This window comes from Danaus plexippus, chromosome 27, assembly GCF_018135715.1.
Source record: "Danaus plexippus chromosome 27, MEX_DaPlex, whole genome shotgun sequence".
In the NCBI taxonomy this organism is placed as follows: Eukaryota; Metazoa; Arthropoda; class Insecta; order Lepidoptera; family Nymphalidae; genus Danaus; species Danaus plexippus.
Genome location: NC_083555.1, coordinates 1610968 through 1627278, shown reverse-complemented (window position 1 = coordinate 1627278; position 16311 = coordinate 1610968). Strand labels below are relative to the sequence as shown.

Below are 16311 nucleotides of genomic sequence, written 5' to 3'. Positions count from 1 at the left end.
GGTCATAAAGACTTGAAAGGAAAAGAAAAGATATGTAAATAAAAAATATAGGTGCAGTTAAAAATAGGCTTCCTTGCCTGAAACGATAGTATAACTTTTTATAGGATTTCATAAATTTTCTATAGGAATTTGTTTATCGTCTTCAAATTGTGATCATCAACAATATATGCCCAACGGGATTGCGTTACAGTAATTAGTCATTTTCGCACTCCATTGTTGATAAAGTATTCAGTACGTGAATGCTGGGATTGGGAAACGTGTCGGCTACATCTCTATGATCTAGGGATCATGTGATCATCCGTTCGTATAGCGGAAAACGTGCCCCAGTTACTGGTTCTCCTCCAAAGCAGAACGAATTTTATTCACGACATGCAAAGAATTGTATCCAATAGAATAATAATAATTAATAATCTTCAAACTCATTAAATTTTAATAATGTGATAATTTTTTTTTTTTTCACAAAATCGAGATTTTGTGACTATGTGTGTGTTTATTTGTATGCGACAGTTATTAAGACACTCAAAAGTTCTCAAATAGATTAAGAGCGAATTCAATATGTATGTAAATATAGTGTAAATAAAAAAAAAACATACTTTTTGTCCAAAAATCCTAAGTTTTGGAGTGTTCCATAGTAAAATAAGATTAAGTTAATTTAAAATAAATGTATCGTCAGAAAAAACGGATTCTTATAATAGCACTATTTATAGTTTGAGTCGTAATGTGCCTTCCAACCGACAATCATCTCAGATGCAAATTAAAAACCCGCGGCACATTTTGACGTGGCAATTTAATAGCCATTCTCACACAATGCAAGAATTACGAAAACACTAACTTTTTAATGTTTTGTTTATTTTCTTTATAAATATATATCGTATAACAGTAAGTACTAGTCCACTTTCATAATTTTTTGTAAGCTTCGAATAATACATTATTTAAAAATTTTAATATATCTTAGTCTATTTTAATACTACATTTAATGGTAATGTTTAAATAAGATTGAAAATAAGATATTTAGTTAATTCGTAAGTTCCAAAAAGCTGTATCTTTCTAACAGCGTCAAGAAAATCTTAGACTGAAGAACTACTTATTGTTCATACTCGTTCAAAAAACTGTCGTTTAATTTTATAATCACATATATGTATATATATGTATGTTATATATATATATATATATATAGCTATAGAATTCAAAGGGATTTAAGACCTTGATATCGCGGCCGTTTACTTAATAACTGAACTACCTTTCAATTATTTGATTCTAAGAGTTTTCGGAAAAAACTTTTGATATCCAATTAAATTTGTATCCTATAAATTTTGAAGTATTTTTTCTATTGTACAAGTTTTCAAATGTTTTATTTATTTATGTACCAAAAATATATATAGTTACATAATTATAAAAGAAATGTGATGTACAAAGGATAACTTGTCTCTTAAATATATCTCTACCAGAAACCCTTATGATAGAGGAAAGTATATAAGATATTTGTTTTATTAAATGCGTTATACAAAGAATAAATAAAACATAATTAAAATTACCTGATACAAGGCTTTATATAAACAAAAAAGGCATATTAAAACAATTTAGCATAGCCAATACAAACTTGTTTTATAGATATAAATACTATCGGCGGTTTTAAATAACACGATGCTTTTAACATCAATAAGAAACTATAATCATGCGATCAGAAAAGTAAAACACTACTTCCTCCAATCAACATCCACTCACTATAATCAATATTTAACTTGTTATAGTATCGTGATCGTGATACATTTATATATATGTGTATATATATTATATATATATATATATATATATATATGTGTGTGTGTGTGTGTGTGTGTGTGTGTGTGTGAATATTTATAATGTAACAACTTGTATTTTTACGGTGGCCCTATATACGTGACGGTTATATCAAAATTTTAACGCCATAGTTTTTTACGATCGTATGATAAAATTTAGGAAAAGGGTTGACTAGAGAACAAAGAGCATTCCCAGGGGTAGCATATAGGAGCATACATGAATGAAAACTTGGAGGTGACGATACCTACTTTCCAGTATTTTATGACCCGAAAACTGCTGATCAAAATACCAGATTTTATGTCAGACCAAGTTAATGTCTTTTCATTATATTTGACGCTTCTAATTCGGTGAGAATCAAAGTGCTGCATGTCCGAAATATGGAAGTGATAATTTCGTGGATACAATGTGTTGAAAGCTGCCTACAGCGACCGGGGAACCCTAATTACAGTAATCAAACAACGCTAGCGTGCAGATGAAGAAATAAATGATAGGGATAAATAAGAATAAGGTTTTTTTTCAACAGAATATTTGTTGAAGAGTCGGTTATTCTTGTGGTCTACGCAAAACAAATATAAATTTCATAGCTTTCGATATATTACGAATTTGTTTTATGTATTTTCTACACATTCAACAGCAGATTAAGGAAGGTAATTGCCCCTAATATAGCATTTGTTGTCAAATAACTTGTTTGCGCCAACAATTACAGCCCGGCGCTGTTGTATTTGCTTAAACATTAAATAATTATACAACATTAACATGTAACAATATTTCAATATAATCAAGCAACAGCTTACCTCATTACACGTATTTATTTAAAATCACATAACAATGAAACGCTTTAAAGTTAAATAGAAAATCATTATAATAGGAATTAAGAATTAAAATGTATTTTTGTTTCACATAAACCGTTGATATAAGTTTTATGTAACAAAAACAGAATTAGACAGTTTTTTAAACGTTTTCGTTACGTTTTTTGAAATAGTAGCGACTGATACCAGGTAATATTACTAAGGCTGAAATTCTTTACAATTCCTATTATATCAGCCTTTTCACTTTTAATAATACTTTGTGAAAAAAATGCCTCCGCAAGTTTGACGTAAAACACATAAATTGCTAAAACAATTCTTGGAACTAAGCGGAGAGAAATAGATGTAAAAAAGGACTTGAAGAATGAAACAAAAAAAAATTTTCTAAGAAAAAACTAAAGCAAGGTATTGTTCTAAATAAATAAATAAATTCCCTTCGGAAAAACGAGAATAATATTGATCCGTGATCACCTTAAACTATTAATATACCTAAATATCGTGAAAATACTTTACACTTAAAATTAAATAATAAAATATATTAGGTAAATACATATATATATTTTTATTGCAAACTTAATAAAAAAGGAAAGTTATTATTTACTGCATTTTACAATTAATATATATTTATGTTTACGCTGAAAGTCATAGTTTTTATTAAAAAAAACATTCGTTTAAAAATAAACAAATTATTCGAGTGAACAATAATATAATTCAGTATCCATATTGGGTTTGAAATAATATAACTTTGACCAAGACTTATTTATCTTACAATATCGTTCTGTACACAAATACATAGTACGTCTGTAACTTAAATATAAATATTTTTTTTGTTTGAAAATCGAATTAAAATCAAATTAAAAAATATTTTTTTCTAAAGAGGCGACAAACATAAAATTATAAAAAGTCCAAAGAAATTTCCTTAAAGAAACTCACAACACCTATTTTAGCTAATTGGCGAGCCTCAATCTTAATTTAGGGGCAAAATGGAAAATTTGAACAGAAAATTCTAAGCCGTCTCATATCCCGAACTAATTAAACTCAACTGTCCTTCAAGTAAATTGAAAAACTTCCACGGCCGTGAATTATGACCGAAGTCATGTTTCAATAATACGTTATTAGAATTTTTGGATCAATTTCCCCGCACGTAGAAGTTTATAAGTGATATTTACTCCGTATTTCAATGTATGCTTCCATGAAATATGTATGCTCAGTATCGAAGTACATGTATGAGCATAATTTTAGTTACCGTATACTTTGAAAATATAATATTATAGCCACAGAGTTTTACAATTTTAAAGAAAAATTCTTTATAATATTGCTTAAAAACTAAAATTAAAATTGATCAATTTCCGAATAAAAGACGTCGCGAAGTAAGGAACGGCGATATTGGGAGTACCAGCGCACTCATTAGAAATTACTTCGAACCAGAGGTCCTTCGAACCAGTGGTTATTTTTTCAATAACAGAGGCTTAAATTACTGGCTCGCAAGTTGAATAGCACAACTATTCAGGTTCAAATGAACGCGCGACCACAACAGCCTTTCATACAAATTGGAGTGTGTTATTTATTACCCACGCGATCGCACAACGGGCTATTTAGTCCGCTAAAGTGCTGTAGTGGAACAAATTTAATTGAACAATGGAGTAAGCGAATTTGTACAAATAGGTTTTTTTTTGAATTATAACTCGTCAGCCATAAACTTGTCACCACAAATTTTATTTTCGGACAAAAGATTTCATGAGAAATTTGTATTAACTTCAATGAAATCAAATAATTGTTATAAAATAACTTAATAACTAAAATAAAAATTCAGTTAAGTTCAAAAAGCGCAATATACATTTGAAAAACTTCATCGATAGGATATAAATAATTGTTAAAATATTTTTTATCACATTAACTATAGTTATATAATGTTTTTCAACGAACCTTTTCTTTAAAAGTAGATTATAATTTCGTGATAAAAACAAACGTACAATTTCTGTAATATGTACACGCTAACGCTTTATTTGCTTATAATCGCCCTCAGAGGTCTGCTCTGTAAACGTATATTGTGTAAGACGACGGAAAGTCGTGATGAAACCTGTGTACAAGCAATTTTTAAATATAATTTTCTCTAGAACAAAGGACCTACCTCTTTTCTTAGCAATGGGATAATTATCCTTCAAAGACCAGAAAGGAGATGTTGGAGCTTGTATAGAAATATTAATAATACCGTTTCATCCTTATTTTAGATTAAAACCAAGTTGAAATTAAAACTTAAAATATTATAAACAAAGTAGAAACAATAGCGGTTTTAGAAAAAGCGCTAATATATTTCAAATAGTAGTCAATTTATTAAAATAGCTATGTTTCTGCATGATCGAGAACACAAATTTCTTTGATGCAGACAAAATTTCTTTAAGACATTTAATAAATAAAAGGTTTGTTTAAAGCATTTTTGATGTTCAAGTATAATCTTTTAAAGTCTCTCGACTCGAGTTTTGCTCTCCGTGTGGAGTGTCATCAAGTGATGAACTTATTCTTTAGATGGAAATGCTCAATAATTTTGTTGGCTGCCCTCATCATAAGCAGAAAGTTTCATTTTGCCGCTGTGAAAGAAATTACTTAATAAATTTTTATTCTCTGTGAAATTTATTCTTTCGAACCAAACACTTTATACACAGTTAATAAGGAATGTTTTGTGTGAAATATACGATTACACAGACAACGTTGTTTGGAAACGTTAACTAAGTAACAGCTTATTTAAGTTTAAGTTCACATTTAAATGAAACTAATATATTTCGGATATACTACGCGGATTTTATTATATTAAAACTACATAATCCCGACGTTTCGGTTACTTTTCAGCAACCGTGATCACGGGCAGACGAGATGTGAATGTCTGTCAGTCGACTGACATTTATATAGTTTCAAAATAATAAAATCCGCGTAGTATATCCGAAATATATTAGTTTCATTTAAATGAATAAAACTCGCGAAAGTCTTAGATCTCATTAAGTTCACATTTATTTGATAGCATTTTTGGTTCTACATAATAGAATATTTCGTATTCTGTTCCCGTAATAATAATAGCGTACCGCTATGTAAGGGAAATGACACGCTGAAGTCCAATAGAAATATTTAAATGTGAAAAATTTTAACTGAAACAGAGAAACCGAAGACTATTTCAATATAAAGTTAAAAAATCTAGATACGAAAGAAGAAATAATTGATATAATGGCCTTCCACTCAATGATTCTAGTTGGTACTTGAGATAACATATGTTCTAGCAATTTGTATAATGCAGAGCTATTATCCTAAATAGGGAACGTATTCAGCACTCATTCGTCTGAATATATATCGATAATTTAGTGAAGTCGTATCAGCAAATACAAAACGCTATTTATGGGGCGTTTATAAATGATGTTAATGTTGTTATTTCCTTACAATTTTTTACTTGAATACATTATGATACTTTATATTAATGTACCTATATTGGTACTTTTCAGCAGTCGACTTATTCTTTTAATGGTTTCCATACATTCATAAATTTGTCAAGTTTACCAACTAAACTCAATTAGAAACACTAAAGAGTCTACAAATATTTGAAAATAACATCAGAAAATAAACTAACCACTTATAACTTACCCGCTACCTTCTCAGTTACAGACACGCCTTCAAAAATGTAATGTATAATTTTCTCGTACGCCGAAACTATTGTATTAATGAAAACGACCTTGTGTTTAAATTATAGTAATTCAACAGAGACCATCGTTGTAACAAGGAACTCGATTTTGGAAACGATTTCCAAAGCGCACGAAGATTGGTAATGAGACGTGTCTTCACGTTTGATTTTATCTAAAACACTTTCTGAATATCGATGAATACATGCGACTTTATGTTTAAGATAACATTTGAAACCGGCTGTTAAAATAGTCTTCTTTTATACGCATAATCTACGATTGTTGTTACGGTTTAAAATTAATATGTGTTATACTAGAGCTAGAGCCATTCAAATTTATCAACACCGCCCCCAAAAGAATTATAAAATTTATTTTTATTATGATACATTTCAAAATATATCGTTTTAACATAATAAAACCTGATCTGGAGATATCTAGTGACTTATGTTTTAAAAATTATTATAACCTAAAACGACATTCATTTTCTACGTAAGTTATATTAACCAATTCGCCGAAATATAATTCAATTATAATGCCTTCGCGTTAAATAACTGCGGTCTAAGCCGTAAGTTATTCTGAATGAGCTGTTTTCTTGCCGCAAGTATGAATGCTCAGACGCTCAACATATGGAACGTTTCGGGTTTATCATTCAGATATGTTTTCACGTAATCAAAATAATTTAGATTTATGTACGAAAAACTGGAAACGCTCCGTGAGTAGTGTACGATGCAAACTTGAAGTAAGAGTATTGGTCTTCGATTTAACAGTTAACTTTTCATCCTTAGACAGAAAACAAAATAGCTTCAATGTGCTACAGAACTTCAAATACGTGATACGACTAGAAACGTCGGGGCCGTTAATTTGAGTTTTTTTACATCCGAGTGAAAACGTACATTTTCATTAGATTGCGAAGTTAAGTGGGGGTATCTTGTATCTTGCTTTTTTAATTTTAAATAAGGAACGTTGTTTTTTTAACTGTCATAAAGTCCTCATGTTATATTATTTTATGATTTATTTTTAAACATTCATCGTTAACACAATTATGTAGGTACTTACGCATTTTTATTAAAAATTAGTCCCAAAAACAAAGGTTTTCTGAAATTCTTTATAAAGAACAATCCATCTAGATTTATTGTCTAAGCATATATTTCGATGCGAGTCTCAATAGCATGGAAATGAACTTTTAATAGTTACTTCAAAGCTTTTTTAATTCATTAATTTTAAATAGGATAGATATTTCATTAACATTTTCCGTGTAAATTTCAAATGAATTTCTTATTTTGACCGAAATTATGAACGCTTTGGGGACATTAGTTTCATGTAGACCTGCTGTCGGCGAGTTATGCCGATTGCGGTAATAATTTAAATCTTCATTTAATTAATAATACATAGTTCTAACAAATACGTCGCCCTATTTCTTCCAATGAGCTTTTTTAACCCCTGATGCATAGGTATACGAGCTAGTCTGGATATGATGTGCGTATGTGTGTGCATCTGTCTGTGGCATCGTAACTCTTAAATGATTTGAGGCATATTTATGCCTATGATTACTCGATAAAGAGCCTTTGCGTAACAGTACACTTGTTATCAATATAGCCTTTTTTAAATGAAATAAAATTTTCTTTATTCTTTTATTATCTCGATAACATAATTCTGAAAATAAAGACAGCATTTTACTGAGTGAAACAACATTTATAACAACTATTCCTGCGGTACTTATATAAGACATCTCTGCTACAGATAAATTCTACATTTTCTTGACTTACATCAAAACCATTTAGGACATTTACATTATCTTTCCATCGTATACGGGTCCATGACAAATCATTAGCAATTAATAAAGATGAACTTAGGGCTTGGCTTCCGAACAAAATCAGACATTATCTCAAATGATAGAGAAAGTAGAATTGTGTAAAAAGCAAATAACCTATAAATTCGTATATTTTAAAAATTCATTATTTTGAGATCGCTATCGTCAAATAATATTGACAGTAAGAATAAAACTCAAAATAATCCATAGTTACGACGCTAAACAAATAAACGATAAAATTTTATATCATTATACCATAGGGCGATATCAACCATTACATCTGAGGGTAGAAGGTAAGGAATTGGCCGTGTGATAAGCTCAGGAAATAGCAGATGATAAGGAAATTGTTTACTCGCCACTTTGTATGTACATAACAAACATTAACGTGTGGCCACATATCTAACAGGAATTTATAAGAGACAAAGCCTCTTTGAAAACTTTTAGAAACTTACTTTGTTTGTCTTAATTCCACCTGCCGATAAATTTAGGGAACAAGACATATAACTTTATTTAATAAGCCCTAATTGTTACTTATTATTGTGTTACATATCGATTGTCAATATAAGGAGAATATATAGCAGGGATTTCTTTATCTATTAGTATATTTGTAATAACGCGAACGCACTTGTTTCCCCACAAAATAATCTTCAAAAACAAACGAATAATATATTATATCTTAAACTATTTTATATAAAACTTAAACATCTAAAGTTGTATAATATAAGCCTGATGATGGCTGTACTCTACACTAGTCTTTCACTGCAACCCTTTTTAATGGGCGTTTGAGAGCTCTAAAGAAGGTCACACTGACACATAAACCTGGATATATCCACGCAATTGAACAAACTGAATTATACGCAGACCTACATTTTATTAGGATACTTTTATGTCCTTAAATTCATAAATTTATTTTAAGTTACATTCAGATAATCATTACATCATTAAAAGAAATTTAACTCTAAATTCCAAAAATCATTCAAATCGTTTTAATATTTTCGCTATTATTCTGTCACAAACATACATACAAACTTACGTTATGATATTATCAAGATAGAATAAAAGTCAAGATGACGGTAAAAGTAAGAGAATCACACCGGCGCGGCGCTGAGTGAGGAGGGCAAGATGAACTCATTAATTTTGTAAAATGAGAACTCGTGAAGCAAACTTACTGAATCCCTTCATCTAATTGTACGCTTTCACGCGACTTTCATAGAATTAACTCGGGATTTATCACTATCGATGTAAGAGATAAGACATTTTGACTTTTATTTTTAAATAAATTGTATTATACACTAAGAATGACTATATACATATGTATATATGTGTGTACCTACGCAAAAAAAATTTAATGTAGGTTGCTTATCTATGTATGTTAATAAAAATTAGTCTCGATCCTAGTACCCTAAACTGTACCTTATGTGAGGAACAAATAAAACATTCAAAAAGTCTTACTCATCTCCAAGTGCAGAACGTTTTTAATTGTACAGATTCAATCTACTTCTTATTTTTTATTGATTCTCCTTATAAGTGTACACAAATCGTCAGCCTTCCCACACCATATAATACCAATGTTATTCTCCCAAGTATTTTTTTATCACTCCCCACTCAGTTTATCGTTATGCAAACATTGTAAAGGATGAACCAATCGCTGCTCAAACAGGAAGTAAACACGCTGAAACAAAATCAAAAACACCTGTGGTGGTCTGATTAAACTTAATTAGATACCGCCTCCCGGTCCAGATGAATAAAATGAGTATATTGATTTTATGATTACCGCGGAACGCTCTTAATTAGGACCTTTTTCTAAAAAGCCATTACATGTTTTTACATTCTGAATTATGAATGAATGTTATTATTTCCTAACGTAAACGAAAAAAAAATTAAATCAAAATATTGTAAATCATTTCCGTCAAAGCTGTTTGGATGACATAAATATTTTATTTGTAAATAGGAAAATATAAAAGTATACACTTATAAAACCGAGTACAAATCTAAAACGGGGCAATTACAAATAGTCTAAGTTTATACTAGACTGACAGATACGGGCCATACGTCAAATGCAATCATAAATCTCATTTTTATTTGTCCGGGCATTCGAAATAGATCATTGAAATAATGTAAGTGCTTTTGTGTTTTATTTTAACGTGGGATCGTTAATGGTTTTTTGGTGTTTTGAATTACGAAGACAGAAATAAAAAAGTATAGCAAAGATATTTATATAAGACCTTATTGAATTAATACTTAGCATAAACGCAAAGAGATGTAATGTTCATTGCTCTAACAATGAAGGACTATTGCATAAATTTTACAAAACAACAATAATATATAGAACAGCGTATAGTCCGTAAATATTCTGAAATTTAGTGTAATTCCCACGGGAACACGCCATTTCGGTAGTATTTTGTACGGAGTCATGTGACACAGACCATACATCTCTGTTGGTGGATTACCATATATTTTTGTAAGCACATATTGAGGATCTTTGAATGCGGAATAGGATTCACGAGTCAATGCCTAAACTGCAGGCAAAAGTTAGTTTGAAACTATTAAGTAATATCTTCGATGATGTCCAACACTTAGCATATTATTATTTTATATAATAAATTGCTTTTTGAAAGAATTTGATGGACTATTGAATAGATTTTTGTGCCAAATATATCTATATTTGATTATAGCCGCGACTCCGTCTGCGTGGACATCAGAATTGTTCTCTGCCACTTGGGCCACTGAACCCGAACTGCACTTCATGGTTCCACACGTGTAGTTTCGAGATCGGGGTCAATTTCGAGATCGGGACCGGGTTAAAAGATAAAAAAACTACGGCCACTGAATCCAACTGCACTTGATGGTTCCACCCGTGGGTTTTTGGAATCGGAGTCAAGATTCTCATTGGGATTGGGACTAAATATTTACAAGCTGATTATCTGGATTATGGTTAGGTACCACGATACAAAAATGTGGTGCGCAAATTAATCAGCGTTATTTCGAGATCAGGTTTCGGAATGGTCATAAAATGTAGCCTATGTCCTTATCTATCTCTATACCAAAATTTATCAAAATCGGTTCAGCGGTTTAGGCGTGAAATCATAACAGACAAGCAGAGTTACTATTGCATTTATAATATTAAGTAAAGAAGTAGGTATTATGTTATTAATGCATTTTAAAAAAATATCTACATCTGCTCGTTAGTAAGGACAAAAATCGTGTAAAAATATACACATACATAAATTGATCTATATTAATATCATTCATAGATTAATTGAAATAATGAAAAAATATGAACAATACTTTATATTTGTATTTGAAAATATATTTTATTTAATTTAAAATATAAACTAATATGAATCTAAAACAAATAGTTATATAGAAGCAGAAGGTTCTATAACAATATAAAACTGTTATCTGCGTAACTTAAACGACCTTCACTTCACGGTTAGATGATTTCAAATAGCCTTACACTAACCACAAGTCTGCGTCGTCACACTGCATACGGAGCGTTATAGTTTTTCATGCATAAATCTTCGCGTATAATATTAACGCAGATTGTATGTGTCACGGGAAACGGCTCGTACGTAGTGAAGTTGCAAACTCGTGATAGGCACAATGACCAGTTACAACGTCCTTCATGGTGGTAAACAAAATAAACATCTGTACCTATATAACATTTAATTTACATATACACAAAAAGCGTCTCAAATAGAATAGTTTTAATATAATATTCTTAAAACCTCGTAAATACGACATTAGTTTTTTATTTGTAGATTACTTGTGATAGATATATAATATGTAAATAATATAGTCACATATTTTTTAAGATAAATAGCACAAAAACAACATTTATAATTTATATCAGCTTTGTTTTTATATTATTATAATAGGCCTATTTATCATATATACTTTACTATAATATTAATAAACAAATAAAACATTTAGACAGGCCATTCTATAAATCTGTAAACATTGTAATAATAACGTACGTTCTAATAAAACATAACTCTACGGATGGGACGCGGTGTGAAAAATTATTATAACTGGCAGAGCATGCCGTGAACGGTGCTTAAAAATGAAAATTTTAACAAAGTTTTTATTTTAAATTGACGATCTATTAATTCAGTTCAATTAGATAAGAATATTTATAATTTAATTCACTGTTGTGGCTCATGCACTCCATTAGATTTTATTTACTTTGCCTTGAAACGAGCAATCCATTTTATAGTTTAAGGTAGCCACTATATTTACATATATGATTATTGAAAGCATAGAATAATAATTATTCTTAAAACGCCTAATTTCAAATAATAGCAAAGTCTTAGATGAGTATAAACACGATAAATATTTTTTTTTTATTTAACTATTCCGTTAAATTTTCATTAATAACTATTCCCATATAACTAGCAATTTTATTTAGTAATGATATTATATGAAACTGATATAAAATCGGATATACATATTTATGAATGTAATCAGACAAAATTACTTGAAATATTTTTGATGACGTCATACATTTATTTCATTGAAATGTAATTAATATTGTTTCACGATACATTTGCGGTGAGAACAGAAGCCTCCGACCGCATTTGTAACCTGTTACATTACAAAACGACTCGAATGTTCATACTTCGTATATATATATTTAATATCTACACATACACGTATATCCGGAAATATATTTTCGTGTATAAATAGGTGTTTATATGTTATAAATAATTACTATCAAAAGTATTAAAATTTATATCGTAAGAATGGTCCATAAAAGTATTAAAATTAATACGGGTATATAAGGTTCAATGTTTTAAAGAAACAATGAATTGACTATAATTATTTCAAATAAATAATTAATTACAAAAATTACTTGCTTCATTTTATTTTAAACGTTAGAAAAATTCGTCTCTTTCGAAGGGAAATGATATATGTTTACGTTCCATATATTCAAAATTAGAACAATTTTATTTTCATTTAAATTAATTGTATACATTTATATATTTCGTATGAAATCTACAATATTATTATATTTATCACAGTATTTTATAAATAGTTTTAATTATAACGACATATCGTATCGGATATGTCGTTAACACTAAATCGGATCCATTCAAAACGCATTCGTCTTCATTAAACTCGACTCAAGTCTCCGCACAAGATTGATTGAAAATATTTTTTAAAAAAATATTCAATAATTCAAAGATCGGAATTATTATCCAGTTTTCATCGAAAACGGTATTAATGAAGTGGTTTTTAACTTCTACATTCTTCTACAAGCTAGGAAGATGGGGTGTCATTTTTTTTTTGTACGCCATTATTATGATTAATTAAACCTCATTATTATTTTAGAACTTAAATGTATTTAATTATTTATGACATCACAAATACGCATATCCGAATTCATCCATACATTTGACATTTAAAAAATTAGAAAAAAAAAACTACAAAATGGCTGACATAAAATATGAAAGAACATACCTAAACAAAGGACAATATCACGATTCCGGCAAAAAGTATTCATTGAAATGGAACACCTAGGTAGAAGTGGTCATTCAAAAGATATTGGAATACCAAGGCATTGCTGAAGTTTGGTTGGAAGCAGTATTTCCATTTATAAAGGATGCCTACGATAAAACAAAATAATCTGTAAAGTTTCAAAGCATTTGTTATAGAAATTCAAAGACGGAGGAATTTATTATTACCTATTATAAAACTTTGGTAATCTAAATTATAGACCAATTCACGTATTTAGTTTGTAAACAATGTTAAATACAATTAGGAAACAATTTTTCTTTATTGTTAAGTCTCAGAAAGATCCAGAATGTATCATTAGCGGTAGTTACTGGTAGCGGGTGTCCTATAGAAATGCCTTCACATAATTCCGAAAAGCTAAACTGAATTTACGACACGAGAAATCTTTATGCAGAATTCTAAAAGTTTCAAATTCGAGATATAAAAATGTTCAACTTTCATGGCGCAAGGTTTGTAAAACGGTTGCAAAGAACTTGCTGAGTAGCCAATTAAATATAAAGTCTTCTAATAAGATACCAACTACTAATATTCTCAACTAACAGATATTTTATCAAGATTTTTCATGTTATACAAATTATTTATTTTTATATGTGAAATGCCTTGATTAAATTAATAAAATTCTACCGGAAACGAGTTAAAATTGTGAGATAATGAGCTTATTTTAGAGTTTATATTGTTATTTAAGCGACTGCAAGTATAAAAAAGTATAATAAAGAACGATTGGTTTATAAAAAAATAGTAAATTAATTATCAAATATAATTTTAATTATTCATGTCATATGAGGCGAAAGTTTAAATTTCAAGTGAGAAAAAATCCCGTAGAAGTTTCTGGAATTAATAAGATGTTCATGGATCGCAGAAACTATTTTTCTAGTACTAAAAAAAAATAGGTCTTGATGAGAACAGATATATTATTATGCCTATAGTTGAAAAAATATTCAGAAGTTGTTGTAATAACTAATAAAATATGTATATTAATTAAAGTCAAAAATTTACAATAATTTAATTTTATTAAAAATTAAAATGTTAAACAAACGGGTCCCTCTGTAGGCATAAATATCAAATACCGTTATTATTTAAAATAACAAACAAAAACACGCTCTATTAATGCACAGTTTTCATATAACATATATCCATTATTAATATGTATATGCATATATAATCGTTTTAATTATATGTAATTAATATAATAAAGGCAAAATAATTCTTAAACCTCAAATGTAATCAATTAGGTCTTAACACATAGACCGTTAACTTCAACTAAAATTAACTTTATTGACCAACCTGTGATACAAGCACTATTCCGACAAACCTCCAGATAACACAAACCACACAACCATAAATTAATCTAAATCCACATAATTCTGTCACAATAAACTGTTTGATCACAACACAGAAAAATATCACGTTAAAATATCGTAAACGTCGTTTGCGATGTTCAAAGGGACTGATGAGAAACACACATACTCTACGACCGTCGGAGCTTAACTGACGGAAATGTTTCGCTTGCCGCCGTATTCACCTCCCCGCACCGCAAGCACAGATTATTAATAATAATAGGGAGTCTATATGCGCATCTTTATTTACTTTGTTTGAAACCTAATATTATAATAAACTTTTAATTTAAATGTTATTTTGTTTTTTGTTTTATTTAATTTTTAATGGCGTTGCACTAAATGTCTGTACTTTGAATTTATGATTAATTAAAAAGAAAATACAATTATTTTGCATTTACGATTACTTTAATATTTTCATAAAAATAAAATGAGTTGAATAAAATTAGTTACGCATTTAATTTATTTTAATACAATTCTAAAATGTTGTATTGTATTTTGACTCGTTTTGTGCATTTATTTGTCGTTTGAATTGTTTCAGTTAGCGATAATCCAAAAAAAATTAATTAAACAGACTATAAAAAGCGATTTAAGCAAAACGAGCTTGTTTTTGATCGTACGTCTGAGGTAAAAACTTTTTGGTTCACTTATATTTCTATACATATTTATATAATACCTATATATTTATTTTTTCAAATATTTAATTTTATAATGGGTTTTTATTAATAAAGAGAGAAATAATATGTGCCCTCGCTCTTCTCTGTTGTATCTACAGCAATATACGAACGACTCTGACTGAAAAACGCTCCGTATGTATTGTGACAATGAAAGTTTGTGGTAAGGACAATATTTAATCTCTGATTCAAGGGAGTTTAAATAAATTTTGCATCAATATAAATAAATGTTGAATATTTCAGTCGTCCTTGAAATTTGACTCACTTTTTTTTATTTCTATGGCTTCATTCGCAGTGGAATCGTGGAATATTTTGCCAATGTCAAAGTTTCTATTTGTTGGGAGACTTATGTCTAACTTATTTTATAATATAATGAAAATAAACGTAACTATTTGCCTGTCAGCCATTTTAAGTACGTCAACCAAAATTTTAAAATGACGTTCCAATTTTCGAACGGAACTAATTTTTGTTTTCATTTTAAAACTTTAAAAACTGACTTATATTCATAAACGTATCATTTACTTTATATTTATTTTATTGCTTTAAATGTAGCATAATATTTAACATTACCATATTTTTTTACCATTAAAATTTTTTTAATAAAATATTTTATGCCCGGGCTAAAGTTTTTACTTATAAGCTACTTTGTAAAACTAGTAGACATTGAAACGTAATGCGCTAATAGCTTTCCGTCTTACAGCTATTTTACCG

General features: G+C 29.1%; 1 protein-coding gene across 2 annotated transcripts in view; it reads right to left on the bottom strand.

Annotated features, from left to right (window-relative positions):
* The window catches only part of LOC116775525 (nephrin-like), a 149216-nt gene extending 134153 nt beyond the window's left edge, over nucleotides 1-15063 (bottom strand). For both annotated transcript variants that reach the window (XM_061525143.1, XM_061525142.1), the window contains exon 1: nucleotides 14877-15063. The gene's annotated coding sequence lies outside the window, so the exon portion shown is untranslated. The remainder of the gene's footprint in view (nucleotides 1-14876) is intronic.
* Between the last annotated feature and the right edge of the window lie 1248 nt (nucleotides 15064-16311).